Source organism: Lissotriton vulgaris, chromosome 9 (genome assembly GCF_964263255.1).
Source record: "Lissotriton vulgaris chromosome 9, aLisVul1.2, whole genome shotgun sequence".
In the NCBI taxonomy this organism is placed as follows: Eukaryota; Metazoa; Chordata; class Amphibia; order Caudata; family Salamandridae; genus Lissotriton; species Lissotriton vulgaris.
The window spans coordinates 630,729,967-630,747,100 of record NC_141697.1 but is presented as its reverse complement, the minus strand read 5'-3'; the positions used below and the strand labels follow the sequence as shown (position 1 = coordinate 630,747,100).

Here is a 17,134-nt window from a genome sequence, read left to right as displayed (position 1 = left end):
CCCATGTGCCCTGTAATGTGAGCAGAAAGAAATGCATACACCTTTTTTACACAGATTTACTGAGTTTGCTGTTTGAAACAAAGGTATTCAAGTGTTGGTATGTTTATTTTCATTTAACATGTCACTAGGTAACAGCATAAACACGCATGCATACCATCATAAACTTGGTCAGAATTACAACAGTGATATGCTTAGGATTGCTGCTTTATATTTGGTTGACCCAACATTCTAAGCAGTCGGGTAATAGTGAACCTTCAAGAGAAAAGTGAGATTTAAGACTAACCCCGGGTGGAGACCTCCACTCCGCCCGTGAAGTGTGCAGAGATTTGCCTTCTCCTAGTTCCGCGGTGAACGCTGAGAAAGCAAATCTCCACACACTCCGCAGCGGAGCAGAGTTTGTCAGCCCCAGCCTTCATCCCCCTATTAAGAAATAAGATAACATTAATTAAAAAGAAACTTAAAACTACTTACCTCTGTATTGCAGCATACCCGGGCTGCCCTCCTCTTCTTCCTCGCCCTACCAGTAATGCTTGAGAAAACTACGCATATTTATCCACTGAAAAAAACATAGGTTTCAGGTATGTTATAGTTGAAATTAGCATTTAAAAAACCTTTGAAATTCACTGAAAAAAAACATAGGTTTCAGGGATATTATAGTTAGATATTGGCATTTAAAAAACCTAAGAAAATCACTGAAAAAAACATAGGTTTCAGGGACATTACAGATAGTTGGACATTTCACTCCTACAAAACCATAGAAATTCCCCTGTTATAGTTAGTTCAGCTATAACTCGCACCCCCGCAATGCACTGCCAATGACATCACAGATTACATCATTCATGACATGGTCTGTGACATCACTGATGAAATCACTGATGACATCTCAAATGGCATCACTGATGACATCACCAATGACATCATCCAGTGACTGTGTTTCTATAAAGGTTAAATATGGCATGGTGTATTGAAGAATGAGTGGGTGTATAAGTGTCTGGATGGAGCGTTTAGTAGGTGCGTGACTGACTGTATAAGTGAGTTATTAAATGTGTCTTAATGAATGCATAGGTTGGTGACTGAACTGTGAGAAGGTCTGTTTCCGTCTGTTGTGTAAGCTGCTGTATGGGTTGGTGAGAAGCTATATGAGTGTCTCTAGGGGTTGTTGATTGGTTGCCTGAGTATTTGTATGGGTGCCTGAGTGTGTGTGTGTGGTTGGGTGGCAGGTGTGTGACTCTTTGCATAGACGTGTAAGTGGTTGATTCACTGGGTGTATGGGTTCCAGACTGCATGTGGAAACAGCTGTATGGGTGGGTGAGTGTGTGTATGGGTGTGTTGGTGAGTGAATGGATGTCTCAGTGGTACATGTGCGAGTAACTACATATGTAAAAGGCAGTATATGTAAGTGATGGAGTATATAAATAACTATATGTGAGAGTGAGTGATTGTGAGAGTGGCTGTATGGATAAGTGTGTACTTGTATCAGTGATTGCATACGAGAGTAAGTATGCATTAGTATCTATGAATAAGTGAGGTGGTGTGTATATAACTGTATAGGTGAATAAATGGAAGTGTGATTGATTCATTACATGACTGACTAAGTGTGTGAATAACTCTGGATGAGTAGCGCTGTGTGAGTGTCTGTACAGGTGTATGAGTGCATATAATAGTGTTGTATTGATGAGTGACTGCATGTATGAGTGACTGTAAGGGTAAATGAGCGGAAATGTGTATAGAGCTAGGAATCAGTGAGTGCGTATGTAGTAACTGGTACATTGATTGACAGAACACAGCACAAAAAAGTTACCTACTGACTCATGAAAGTCAGGATTCAGTTTAATGGCAAAAAAGACCAATATTAGTAATGACAAAACATATGTGGTAATCAGAGATCTTCACCACTGTTGACACGTTGTTACAACAATGAGACAGCTGACTCGTGTTTCGTCGTGACTTTTTCAAGGCTCAAAGTTACGTTGGTAAATCTGAGATTGGGGGAACCCTTTCCTCCAAGTATCAAGTATCAAAGGGTATGAATAGGATTGTCCAAAGTACTGCGTTCACATAGAAAGCGGACCAGTCATCCGCTAAAAAGAGCTGTTAGGCCCACAAAACGAAATTGACTAATAATAGTCTTTTTTGTTATAAAACTGAATTCTGACTTTCATGAGTCAGTAAATAACTTTTTTGTGCTGTGCGCGGTCAATCAATGTATTATGTCATATAGGCAGAGGTTTTCTTTATATGCAGATCAGCATTGTCGATGGCACGATGTTAGACATTGAGCACGCTGGAGGACAATTTTGCTGCACTGTACTTTTGATGCAAACAGTACGGAGGTGCTGGCTGTTGTTGTGAACCACTGCCATCAATCTTTTCTCGAATGTAGTAACTGGTATTGGTGTGTCAAATGGTTTAAAAAATGGTAGTCTGTATTTTAGAGTGGGAGTATCAAAGGTTATATTAGGGTGTAAGGAGGTGCATCAGATTTTCACATGGATGAAGTCATCAGTGATATCATTTGAGATGTCATCAGTGATGTCATCAGTGATGTCATGAATGATGTAATATGTGATGTCATCAGCAGTGCATTGCGGGGGCGCAAGTTATAGTTAGCTGAACTAACTATAATGGGGGAATTTCTATGGTTTTGTACGAGTGAAATGTCCCACTAACTATAACGTCCCTGAAACCTATGTTTTTTTCAGTGAATTGCAAATGCTTTTTAAATGCTAATTTCTAATTATAGCATCCCTGATACCTATGTTTTTTTCAGTGAATTTCAAAGGTTTTTTAAATGCTAATTTCTAACTATAACATACCAGTCTCGTTTCCAGAGTGGCGGAGTAAGGTGAGCTAGCCTCCGGAACACCTCTTAGCAATCCCACTGTGTGGGATTTACCGGAGGTAACAGGAGTAGTAGTTAGCCCCCAACGGCAACCTTGGGGGCCAACTACCCCTTTTATTACCACCAGTAAGTCCCACACAGCAGTATTCCTAAGTTCTTATATCAGGCCCCCCCTCTCTGCACCACTGTGCAACCACGCCCCATGGCGTGTTTTAAGTTGGGTGATTAACTCCCCTTGAATCTTGAGGGTCCCTGGGGGCCAACTAGCCCACCAGGTACCTCCAGTAAGTGCCACAGGGCTGTGTTGCAAAGAGGTGGTCGAGGGCACCCCCCATTTTACACCTCTCTGCAACGTAACTCTATGGTGCTTACCCCATGCTTTTTTTTACCCCCTGGGGAAGTGGCATCCAGGGCTGCGAGGGGGCCGCGTGCCCCCACAGTTTATTGTCAAAGCGGTCCCTGTGGCAGCGTAGGGGTATTGGGACCCCACCACGCTTTTTTTACAGCCCCAGGGAAGTGGCATTACCCAGGGCTGCATGGGCCCCGTGGGCCTCGCTAATTAATTTTCGAGTACCCCCGGGACCTGGCCCACCCAGGGGCTTTTTCAAAAGGAAGTGTGGTAGCCCGCGCTTCGTTTTTTTATAGTTTTGGCGGGATTAATGACCCCAACAAGATTTACGCTGAAATTAGTTGATCTTTTTTAATGTTTGGCCTTGGGGGTCCTTGTGGGACCCCTGAGCAGGCCTAGGGGGTCAGGGTGTTTCTACCTTGCCCCCTTTTCTTGATGTTTAACCTCTTTTTTCACTGTTTTCCTGTGACTCCGTTCTACTGAGTCACAAGATGGCTTCCAACACTTCCTGGTTTGAAGTGTTGGCAGCCAATTAGAATGAAGCTTGTGCTCGGAAGGGTTCGCGAATCCACTGCTGCCGTAGATATCAAACCTTTTTCTTTTTCTAATTTATCAGGAACTACTGAACGGATTTACATCATTTCAAATAAAAGTCAGTTTCTGAACCAAGACCTACATTTGTGCCAAATTTGTTGTAATTCCGTTCAGCAGTTCAGCATTTAGCTTTTTCTCAAGTTTCCTATGGAAAATTACATGGGGAAAACGCATTTTGGGAACCCCTTTTTTTGGCACCCGCTTGACAAATCACCCCAAAACTTTCAAGACAGGAGTTGACTAGAGTGGGTTACTAGTTTTGAAAATTTCACAAAGATTTGTCAACTGGTGCCAAAGTTATTGGGAAAACAAAAAACGCTTTTCCTATGGAAACTAGGTCCTAAATATAACTACCTACTGGCGACTGCCAGCTGGTAATATATACAAAGTTGCATCTGAATTGAAATCACTGCACTTAAAAGTTTCAAATGCTGCTAAACGTAGAAACTACAAAGACATGGAGTACCACAAACTGATCAAGAAAATAAGAACTCATGTCAACATTATAGTCAGACAATCTGACAAGGGCGGTAACGTGGTCCTGTGGCCGCGTAAAATGTACACGGAAGTGGCCCTTGGTCAACTGAATGATCGTGAGTGTTACAAAAGGACAAACTTAAATGAGGTTCAAATGGCACATAATGACATCTATTCGAAACTGATGGCCTGGAGGAGTAAAGGTTTATTAAGCATGGACGAATACAAGTTTTTAAAGAATGACAAACCGACCATGCCTGTAATCTACTTTATTCCGAAAGTGCACAAAAACAAATTGCAACCACCTGGCAGGCCAATCATTTCAGCCAGAAACAGTATCCTTGAAAATGTAAGCAAATATGTTGACTATTACCTACAAGAACATGTGAAAAGCTTATCTTCTTTTATACTAGACACTGGAGATTTGCTAAAGAAATTGTCAACTTTCAAATGGGAACCAGGATACTTATTGGTCTCAATGGATGTAACATCCCTGTATACTAGTATCTTCCACAGGGATGGTACAAGAGCCATTCAGTACTACTTGAACAAGAGACCAACCACTCAAATTGAACATTCCAAAATGATCATTGACATGATTAATCTTTGTTTAAATAACAATGTTTTTCTGTTTTCTAACCAGCTATTTCAACAAACCAGGGGTGTAGCAATGGGGGCCTGCTTCTCCCCAAGCTATGCCTGCTTACATATGGGGTATTGGGAGGAGCAGGTCCTGGCCATTGACTTTAGTCCCATTGTTAACACCAAAATAAAGAGGTGGTTAAGATATATTGACGACCTCCTCTTTATTTGGGACGGGTCCACTAGCGAGGTTGCTGAATTTATTGAACAACTTAATGTAAACAATTTGAACTTACAGTTTACCAGCAGCATCAGCGCAGAGTCAGTCAGTTTCCTGGACGTTGAGATAGTTGTAGTTGATGGCAGATTGGAGACTAAACTCTTCAGGAAACCTACGGCTGGTAATTCCGTTCTACATGCTGCTAGTCAGCAACCAGCACACCTAATACGGAGCATACCCTATGGGGAGATTCTCCGTATTAGGAGAATATGCAGCAGCGATACGGAATGCCACAAGGCCCAAAGAGAATGTCAGATTAGGTTTCTAAGCAGAGGGTATAACAACGACACTCTGACCAGGGCTATCAACAGAGCTAACTCTAAAGATAGGCAGCAACTACTATTCCCTACAGTGGACAATACTCCAATCCAAGTATCTGACAATGAGACACGTATCATTTTTGGCTTCAGTACTCAACACAAGGCCATTCACAGGATTGTGAAAAACAACTGGTCACTCGTAATTAGTGATCCGGTTGTTGGCCACTTAATGAAGGGCACTCCTAGTATCACCTATAGGAAAGCCAGATCCATGCAGGATAATCTTGTCTCCAGTAGCCCGGAAATCAGAACTAACACATCCTGGCTTGATAGCAGTAGGGGCTTTCTGAAATGCTTTGCTTGCAAAGCCTGCAAAAATGGTATAAGCAAGAAAGAATATACGACCCCTTTCAGTACTGACCCTATTCGAATTCGACACAAACTGAATTGCAGAACAGAATACGCTGTCTACATTCTGGAATGTCCCTGTGGCCTCAGGTATGTGGGAAGTACCAGGCCACAGGTGTACAAACGGATTCTGCAACACCTCAGAGCCATCACAAATGCTGACGCAGCATATCCTGTTGCGCGGCATTTTGAGGAGTGTCATGCTAAGAATGCCAGCGGGCTCAAATACTTTGTAATAGACACAGTACCACCCCAGAGAAGAGGTGGGAACCGTGAAGCCCAGCTACGCAAACTAGAGACGAGACATATCATCTTGCTTGATACAAAAATACCAAACGGTCTCAATACCAGTGAGGATTGTTATACCTATTTATGAATTTGGTAATTTAACAGGAGTAATTTTGTACGCAATTTTGCACTTAAATATCTAAATTATCTATACATGCCAAGTTACAATGAAACAATGCCGTCCATATTTGATTTTAGCGCACAATTTATTCTTTGTTATTTCACTGGTAGCACTTTTCATTTTAATACATATGTATGTATTTTATTTCATTTTAGTTATATGCCATTGCTAAAAGACATATTCATGTATTTGATATGACTTGCGTTGTTTTGCACATAACTTAAGGTTAGCCCACTTGAGCTCAATGAACCTCCCGGTCACCTTTGAATTAGTGACGGATTTGGTTTTTAGCCTCCCTGCAAATATGTGTTTTAAATTGGTTAGATAAGTTGGTATTTTATCATGACTAACCGGAGTTATCATACACATTTTACCATGGTTTTAGGGAAGCCAAGTCTTTTATCTTTGCAATGAATTTGAATATTTATATTTTAAAACATTTTAGAGTAGTATTTATTGTGTTTTATCATTATTCTTAATTGCAAACGATAATCAATTTAACCGTATACTGTGTAAATTATGTGCAATCACTAATGGCGAGAAATTGGGATCATAACAATTGCCACGTAATACCACTTGATGGTAAGACATTATGTCATGAAGTATTTTTTCCATGTCTATGTTTACCAATGGCGCCGTGCACTTTAAATTTGCTAGTCCGCCTCCATGACGTTGTCATGTGATCAAGGCCTCGCCAGGCCAAAACGCGTCATGGCAGAGTGGTGTTGGGTTTAAAATAAATTAACACGCACCAGATACTGGGTTTGCCTCGTCTATTGACTGAACCATTGGTTGCTGGGACGACAACGTACCGAATATATATATATATATATATATATATATATATATATATATATATATATATATATATATATATATATATATATATATATATATATATATATATATATATTCTCGCTTCCAGGTTGTCCACCTTTGAGTAGCACGCGAGCAGCAGCTTTATTTATGTGTAGGTGAGGACGGGGATCCGCTTGTAGACGCCGCTCCGTAATGGATCTGCCCGACGCGTTTCGAAGCTCCATCTGCTTCTCTTCAGGGGCTTTAACGGAAGCGGTGTGCGCACCCGCTACACTTCTCCAATTTCATATAACTCACCCGCCGATGGGAGGCTCCAATGAGACTTCTGGGAAGTGTAGTGCGGAAAGCACACAATCAAGTCCTGTATGGACTCCACAAGTGGGCCTGTCCTCGATCCCATGTACGGCTGCTACTTCACTGCCGTGACCCCCACGTTAACGGGGTGGTGCATACTCTGCGGCTGGACTGCCGCATATGGATTCTCGCTCCCAGGTTGTCCACCTTTGAGTAGCATGCGAGCAGCAGCTTTATTTATGTGTAGGTGAGGACGGGGATCCGCTTGTAGACGCCGCTCCGTAATGGATCTGCCCGACGCGTTTCGAAGCTCCATCTGCTTCTCTTCAGGGGCTTTAACGGAAGCGGTGTGCGCACCCGCTACACTTCTCCAATTTCATATAACTCACCCGCCGATGGGAGGCTCCAATGAGACTTCTGGGAAGTGTAGTGCGGAAAGCACACAATCAAGTCCTGTATGGACTCCACAAGTGGGCCTGTCCTCGATCCCATGTACGGCTGCTACTTCACTGCCGTGACCCCCACGTTAACGGGGTGGTGCATACTCTGCGGCTGGACTGCCGCATATAGATTCTCGCTCCCAGGTTGTCCACCTTTGAGTAGCACGCGAGCAGCAGCTTTATTTATGTGTAGGTGAGGATGGGGATCCGCTTGTAGATGCCGCTCCGTAATAGATCTGCCCGACGCGTTTCGAAGCTCCATCTGCTTCTCTTCAGGGGCTTTAACGGAAGCGGTGTGTGCACCCGCTATACTTCTCCAATTGCATATAACTCACCCGCCGATGGGAGGCTCCAATGAGACTTCTGGGAAGTGTAGTGCGGAAAGCACACAATCAAGTCCTGTATGGACTCCACAAGTGGGCCTGTCCTCGATCCCATGTACGGCTGCTACTTCACTGCCGTGACCCCCACGTTAACGGGGTGGTGCATACTCTGCGGCTGGACTGCCGCATATAGATTCTCGCTCCCAGGTTGTCCACCTTTGAGTAGCACGCGAGCAGCAGCTTTATTTATGTGTAGGTGAGGATGGGGATCCGCTTGTAGATGCCGCTCCGTAATAGATCTGCCCAACGCGTTTCGAAGCTCCATCTGCTTCTCTTCAGGGGCTTTAACGGAAGCGGTGTGTGCACCCGCTATACTTCTCCAATTGCATATAACTCACCCGCCGATGGGAGGCTCCAATGAGACTTCTGGGAAGTGTAGTGCGGAAAGCACACAATCAAGTCCTGTATGGACTCCACAAGTGGGCCTGTCCTCGATCCCATGTACGGCTGCTACTTCACTGCCGTGACCCCCACGTTAACGGGGTGGTGCATACTCTGCGGCTGAACTGCCGCATATATATTCTCGCTCCCAGGTTGTCCACCTTTGAGTAGCACGTGAGCAGCAGCTTTATTTATGTGTAGGTGAGGACGGGGATCCGCTTGTAGACGCCGCTCCGTAATGGATCTGCCCGACGCGTTTCGAAGCTCCATCTGCTTCTCTTCAGGGGCTTTAACGGAAGCGGTGTGCGCACCCGCTACACTTCTCCAATTTCATATAACTCACCCGCCGATGGGAGGCTCCAATGAGACTTCTGGGAAGTGTAGTGCGGAAAGCACACAATCAAGTCCTGTATGGACTCCACAAGTGGGCCTGTCCTCGATCCCATGTACGGCTGCTACTTCACTGCCGTGACCCCCACGTTAACGGGGTGGTGCATACTCTGCGGCTGGACTGCCGCATATAGATTCTCGCTCCCAGGTTGTAGGAGCTGCGTCTACAAGCGGATCCTCGTCCTCACCTACACATAAATAAAGCTGCTGCTCGCGTGCTACTCAAAGGTGGACAACCTGGGAGCGAGAATCTATATGCGGCAGTCCAACCGCAGAGTATGCACCACCCCGTTAACGTGGGGGTCACGGCAGTGAAGTAGCAGCCGTACATGGGATCGAGGACGGGCCCACTTGTGGAGTCCATACAGGACTTGATTGTGTGCTTTCCGCACTACACTTCCCAGAAGCCTCATTGGAGCCTCCCATCGGCGGATGAGTTATATGAAATTGGAGAAGTGTAGCGGGTGCGCACACCGCTTCCGTTAAAGCCCCTGAAGAGAAGCAGATGGAGCTTTGAAACGCGTCGGGCAGATCCATTACGGAGCTGCGTCTACAAGCGGATCCCCGTCCTCACCTACACATAAATAAAGCTGCTGCTCGCGTGCTACTCAAAGGTGGACAACCTGGGAGCGAGAATCTATATGCGGCAGTCCAGCCGCAGAGTATGCACCACCCCGTTAACGTGGGGGTCACGGCAGTGAAGTAGCAGCCGTACATGGGATCGAGGACGGGCCCACTTGTGGAGTCCATACAGGACTTGATTGTGTGCTTTCCGCACTACACTTCCCAGAAGCCTTATTGGAGCCTCCCATCGGCGGATGAGTTATATGAAATTGGAGAAGTGTAGCGGGTGCGCACACCGCTTCCGTTAAAGCCCCTGAAGAGAAGCAGATGGAGCTTCGAAACGCGTCGGGCAGATCCATTACGGAGCTGCGTCTACAAGCGGATCCCCGTCCTCACCTACACATAAATAAAGCTGCTGCTCGCGTGCTACTCAAAGGTGGACAACCTGGGAGCGAGAATCTATATGCGGCAGTCCAGCCGCAGAGTATGCACCACCCCGTTAACGTGGGGGTCACGGCAGTGAAGTAGCAGCCGTACATGGGATCGAGGACGGGCCCACTTGTGGAGTCCATACAGGACTTGATTGTGTGCTTTCCGCACTACGCTTCCCAGAAGCCTCATTGGAGCCTCCCATCGGCGGATGAGTTATATGAAATTGGAGAAGTGTAGCGGGTGCGCACACCGCTTCCGTTAAAGCCCCTGAAGAGAAGCAGATGGAGCTTTGAAACGCGTCGGGCAGATCCATTACGGAGCTGCGTCTACAAGCGGATCCCCGTCCTCACCTACACATAAATAAAGCTGCTGCTCGCGTGCTACTCAAAGGTGGACAACCTGGGAGCGAGAATCTATATGCGGCAGTCCAGCCGCAGAGTATGCACCACCCTGTTAACGTGGGGGTCACGGCAGTGAAGTAGCAGCCGTACATGGGATCGAGGACGGGCCCACTTGTGGAGTCCATACAGGACTTGATTGTGTGCTTTCTGCACTACATTTCCCAGAAGCCTCATTGGAGCCTCCCATCGGCGGATGAGTTATATGAAATTGGAGAAGTGTAGCGGGTGCGCACACCGCTTCCGTTAAAGCCCCTGAAGAGAAGCAGATGGAGCTTCGAAACGCGTCGGGCAGATCCATTACGGAGCTGCGTCTACAAGCGGATCCCCGTCCTCACCTACACATAAATAAAGTTGCTGCTCGCGTGCTACTCAAAGTGGACAACCTGGGAGCGAGAATCTATATGCAGCAGTCCAGCCGCAGAGTATGCACCACCCCGTTAACGTGGGGGTCACGGCAATAAAGTAGCAGCCGTACATGGGATCGAGGACGGGCCCACTTGTGGAGTCCATACAGGACTTGATTGTGTGCTTTCCGCACTACACTTCCCAGAAGCCTCATTGGAGCCTCCCATCGGCGGATGAGTTATATGAAATTGGAGAAGTGTAGCGGGTGCGCACACCGCTTCCGTTAAAGCCCCTGAAGAGAAGCAGATGGAGCTTCGAAACGCGTCGGGCAGATCCATTACGGAGCTGCGTCTACAAGCGGATCCCCGTCCTCACCTACACATAAATAAAGCTGCTGCTTGCGTGCTACTCAAAGGTGGACAACCTGGGAGCGAGAATCTATATGCGGCAGTCCAGCCACGGAGTATGCACCACCCCGTTAACGTGGGGGTCACGGCAGTGAAGTAGCAGCCGTACATGGGATCGAGGACGGGCCCATTTGTGGAGTCCATACAGGACTTGATTGTGTGCTTTCCGCACTACACTTCCCAGAAGCCTCATTGGAGCCTCCCATCGGCGGATGAGTTATATGAAATTGGAGAAGTGTAGCGGGTGCGCACACCGCTTCCGTTAAAGCCCCTGAAGAGAAGCAGATGGAGCTTCGAAACGCGTCGGGCAGATCCATTACGGAGCTGCGTCTACAAGCGGATCCCCGTCCTCACCTACACATAAATAAAGCTGCTGCTCGCGTGTTTCTCAAAGGTGGACAACCTGGGAGCGAGAATCTATATGCGGCAGTCCAGCCGCAGAGTATGCACCACCCCGTTAACGTGGGGGTCACGGCAGTGAAGTAGCAGCCGTACATGGGATCGAGGACGGGCCCACTTGTGGAGTCCATACAGGACTTGATTGTGTGCTTTCCGCACTACACTTCCCAGAAGCCTCATTGGAGCCTCCCATCGGCTGCTGAGTTATATGAAATTGGAGAAGTGTAGCGGGTGCGCACACCGCTTCCGTTAAAGCCCCTGAAGAGAAGCAGATGGAGCTTCGAAACGCGTCGGGCAGATCCATTACGGAGCTGCGTCTACAAGCAGATCCCCGTCCTCACCTACACATAAATAAAGCTGCTGCTCGCGTGCTACTCAAAGGTGGACAACCTGGGAGCGAGAATCTATATGCGGCAGTCCAGCCGCAGAGTATGCACCACCCCATTAACGTGGGGGTCACGGCAGTGAAGTAGCAGCCGTACATGGGATCGAGGACGGGCCCACTTGTGGAGTCCATACAGGACTTGATTGTGTGCTTTCCGCACTACACTTCCCAGAAGCCTCATTGGAGCCTCCCATCGGCGGATGAGTTATATGAAATTGGAGAAGTGTAGCGGGTGCGCAAACCGCTTCCGTTAAAGCCCCTGAAGAGATGCAGATGGAGCTTCGAAACGCGTCGGGCAGATCCATTACGGAGCTGCGTCTACAAGCGGATCCCCGTCCTCACCTACACATAAATAAAGCTACTGCTTGCGTGCTACTCAAAGGTGGACAACCTGGGAGCGAGAATCTATATGCGGCAGTCCAGCCACGGAGTATGCACCACCCCGTTAACGTGGGGGTCACGGCAGTGAAGTAGCAGCTGTACATTGGATCGAGGACGGGCCCACTTGTGGAGTCCATACAGGACTTGATTGTGTGCTTTCCGCACTACACTTCCCAGAAGCCTCATTGGAGCCTCCCATCGGCGGATGAGTTATATGAAATTGGAGAAGTGTAGCGGGTGCGCACACTGCTTCCGTTAAAGCCCCTGAAGAGAAGCAGATGGAGCTTCGAAACGCGTCGGGCAGATCCATTACGGAGCTGCGTCTACAAGCGGATCCCCGTCCTCACCTACACATAAATAAAGCTGCTGCTCGCGTGCTTCTCAAAGGTGGACAACCTGGGAGCGAGAATCTATATGCGGCAGTCCAGCCGCAGAGTATGCACCCCCCGTTAACGTGGGGGTCATGGCAGTGAAGTAGCAGCCGTACATGGGATCGAGGACGGGCCCACTTGTGGAGTCCATACAGGACTTGATTGTGTGCTTTCCGCACTACACTTCCCAGAAGCCTCATTGGAGCCTCCCATCGGCGGATGAGTTATATGAAATTGGAGAAGTGTAGCGGGTGCGCACACCGCTTCCGTTAAAGCCCCTGAAGAGAAGCAGATGGAGCTTCGAAACGCGTCGGGCAGATCCATTACGGAGCTGCGTCTACAAGCGGATCCCCGTCCTCACCTACACATAAATAAAGCTACTGCTTGCGTGCTACTCAAAGGTGGACAACCTGGGAGCAAGAATCTATATGCGGCAGTCCAGCCGCGGAGTATGCACCACCCCGTTAACGTGGGGGTCACGGCAGTGAAGTAGCAGCCGTACATGGGATCGAGGACGGGCCCACTTGTGGAGTCCATACAGGACTTGATTGTGTGCTTTCCGCACTACACTTCCCAGAAGCCTCATTGGAGCCTCCCATCGGCGGATGAGTTATATGAAATTGGAGAAGTGTAGCGGGTGCGCCCACCGCTTCCGTTAAAGCCCCTGAAGAGAAGCAGATGGAGCTTCGAAACGCGTCGGGCAGATCCATTACGGAGCTGCGTCTACAAGCGGATCCCCGTCCTCACCTACACATAAATAAAGCTGCTGCTCGCGTGCTACTCAAAGGTGGACAACCTGGGAGCGAGAATATATATATATATATATATATATATATATATATATATATATATATATATATATATATAAATATATACACCCACACACACACACAATATATATATATATATATATATATATATATATATATATATATATATATATATATATATATATATATATATATATGAAAGTTCAAAGGATTGCTTCACTGCAATAAATGCGCACTCAGGAATCCGAAATCAGCATAGAAGTTTATTTTTCAGAATACACGCTACGCGTTTCGACACTCTCTGTGTCTTGATCACACGTGAACCACCCTGCAGTGCGTGGTGTATTATGCTCATGAAGAGTAAACAAGGAAAAGGTGACTTAACAATGGAACAGTACATTATCTTGCTCCAAACAAACCGCCATTTTGTAATGGCGTAAATAACAAGTAACATACATTATAGTACATAAACTTGCTTTACTTATGCAGAAGTGAAAGTCTCAAAGAAATGATTATTAGGCAAGAGTGAGCAGCCTGCCGTTATAACATTTCTAGATACATTTTACTGAGAATACATAATCTCAAACTTTACTGTAACATCAAAATATGACTTGCCAACGGTCTAGTGCCCTTTTAAACTGCAAGGTCATAGTTAAAAGCCTATTCCAATTAATTTGAAAGAGACATAATAATCCATTCGGTCTAGTGCCTATGAACTCTGAACAGTTGTATCTAGTTCATCATAAAGGATATAAATCACCATTACCAAGGGAGAGCATACTCACACCCACACAGACAGGTACGGAGTGCACATCTAAGTGAGAAAGGACGTTTCACTTTCGTACTGGTGAAGGTGTCTTTCATTCAATGTCAGAGGAGAGAGAAAGATACAAAGACCGTGAAGTGATTTGTGACGGGCGAGACTTCAAATTCCCAATACCTATGAAAAACACATAAACATACAGTTAAAATCTCTTCAATAAAATCTTGCTTATTCAGAGTAATAACAGTTTCTTAGTTTCAAAGCACATCTGAGCATAATTTACATAACCATGAAGAAGAACTGATTACCAAAGAAATCAGAAGATATGACACAGGGATGTAATCCTCAACATTATTCCTCATGAAGATGAGTGGCTAGCTCCTCATCGAGGTTGTGACCCCCGGGAGACATGGTTTCGAGCTCCATTATCCATTTTGACTCCTTCTTTCTAAGGGCCAATTCTCTGTTACCACCCCTTCTACCTATATTAACCTGTTCAATGGCATAATATTTCAGGAGGGAATTATTGGATTGGTGGAACTCTTTAAAATGACGCGCAATGGGATATCTCTCATCGACATGTGTAATGGCTCTGAGATGTTCCTGTACGCGTTTTTTGGCTGTGCAGGTAGTACTTCCTACGTATCGGAGTTTACAGGGACACTCTAAAACGTAGATCACAAAACTGGTGTTACACGTTAGAAATTGTTTGATTGCCCTTGGTTCTCTTTTGCCTGGGATATCTATGTTTTTCACCATCACACTATATTTACAAGCTTTGCAGTGGCCGCATGGGTAGAAGCCCTTGAGGCCCTGTATGTGTTGTCTTTTTTCTGTGATGTCTCCCTTCACTAAGATATCTCTAAGATTTCTTCCTCTTCTGTAGCTGATTTGTGGTCTGTCTTTCAGAAGGGGGCCTACTATATTGTCAGACTTCAGAATGTTCCAGTTATCAGCAAGTATTTTTTGAATTTTGCTAGATTTGCAATTGAAAGTGGTAACAACTCTAGTTTCATTATTGGGATCTAGGTCTTTTTCTTTGGGTTTAAGTGCTTCAGTTCTCTCTACTTGTCCTACTTTGAGAACTGCTTTGGACAGTACCTGTTCCGGGTAACCTCTTTCCCTGAACCTTTCAAGCATCTTTTCTTGTTCAATTGCAAAACCCTCATCACTGCTACAATTTCTCCTTGCCCTCAGGAGCTCCCCATACGGAATACTCCATTTAAGCGAGAATGGGTGTGCACTGAGGGCATGAAGTAAGCTGTTGCCAGCGGTGTCTTTCCTATGGAGTTTGGAGACAAGTTTACCATTGGTCACTTTGATTTCCGTATCCAGAAACTCAACCCCAATAGAACTAATGTTGTAGGTCAGATGGATGTTGTAGTTGTTATTGTTAAGCCTCTCGATAAAACGGATGGCTTCCTCCTCTGTGCCCCGCCAGATAAGGAACAGGTCATCAATGTACCTAATCCAGGTTGATACCTGTGCAAATTCCTCACTGAAGGTGCTATCTCTCCTAATTTCCTCCTCCCACTTCCCTAGGAAAAGATTCGCGAAGCTGGGAGCAAATGCTGAACCCATGGCCGCGCCACGTATTTGTTTATACATGACGCCATCAAACATAAAGATGTTGTTCCTGAGGCATATTTTCATCATTTCGATGAGCATGCAAGTGTGATCCAGGAAAATCTGTCTCTGTTTTTGAGGAAATGTAGACTCGCTTCCATGCCCTGTACATGATCAATGATTGTGTACAGGGCATTCACATCCATAGTAATGAGTAGAGAGCCCTCTACCCATTGTACATTGTTTATTTTGTTCAGAAAATCTGTGGTATCCCTGATGTAGGCCGGAAGACCACACACAAATTCCCTGAGAAAATGATCAATGTATTGAGACAAATTCTCGTTGACACTGCCTATAGAGGAAATAATGGGTCTGCCAGGAGGAACCCTGGCATCTTTATGGACCTTGGGCAAAAGGTAAAAAATAGGCAATTTCGGATAATCTTTTTTGAGGAAACAGAATTCTTGCCATGACAGAAGACCATTATTTTGCCATTCGCTCAATTTTTCCCACTTTTCTAGTACAGAGTCACTGTAATTAGTCATAGTACATTTGGTGTAAAAGTTGCTGGTTTCTAATTGTCTTAGTGCCTCTTTTACATACATATCTTTCCCCCATAGGACGATGTTACCCCCCTTGTCTGATGGTCGCAAGACAACATTTTTATCCTCAGCGAGTTCAAAAAGAAATTTTCTCTGTGCGATTATGTATTCTCAGTAAAATGTATCTAGAAATGTTATAACGGCAGGCTGCTCACTCTTGCCTAATAATCATTTCTTTGAGACTTTCACTTCTGCATAAGTAAAGCAAGTTTATGTACTATAATGTATGTTACTTGGTATTTACCCCATTACAAAATGGCGGTTTGTTTGGAGCAAGATAATGTACTGTTCCATTGTTAAGTCACCTTTTCCTTGTTTACTCTTCATGAGCATAATACACCACACACTGCAGGGTGGTTCACGTGTGATCAAGACACAGAGAGTGTCGAAACGCGTAGCGTGTATTCTGAAAAATAAACTTCTATGCTGATTTCGGATTCCTGAGTGCGCATTTATTGCAGTGAAGCAATCCTTTGAACTTTCATAATCAATCGGCCCTTGCGGTCCGCCGATTTCCGTGCGCCACCTGACCCGGAAGGAAGAATCCCAGCAGGACCCTGCTTTGCCTTTGGATATATATATATATATATATATATATATATATATATATATATATATATATATATATATATATATATATATATATATATATATATATATATATATATATATATATATATATATATATATATATATATTCCAAACTGAGGTGAGCGGTCCCTCAGGATATCAGGATATAGCATAAACAAATCCAATTGTTGCAGGAAACAATTGGATTTGTTTGTGCTATATCCTGAGAGCGCGTTCACCTAGCTTTGGAATGCAGGGAACTATGGGAGA

At 45.4% G+C, this 17,134-nt stretch overlaps 1 protein-coding gene across 2 annotated transcripts in view; it reads right to left on the bottom strand.

Moving 5' to 3' along the window:
• LOC147691995 (cytochrome P450 2F3-like) overlaps nucleotides 1–17,134 on the bottom strand; it is a 556,138-nt gene that overhangs the window by 394,235 nt on the left and 144,769 nt on the right. The window contains exon 2 of one of the 2 annotated variants that reach the window (XM_086938287.1): nucleotides 14,149–14,303. The exons of the other annotated variant lie outside the window; for it this stretch is intronic. The gene's annotated coding sequence lies outside the window, so the exon portion shown is untranslated. The remainder of the gene's footprint in view (nucleotides 1–14,148; nucleotides 14,304–17,134) is intronic. 2 annotated transcript variants of the gene reach the window in all.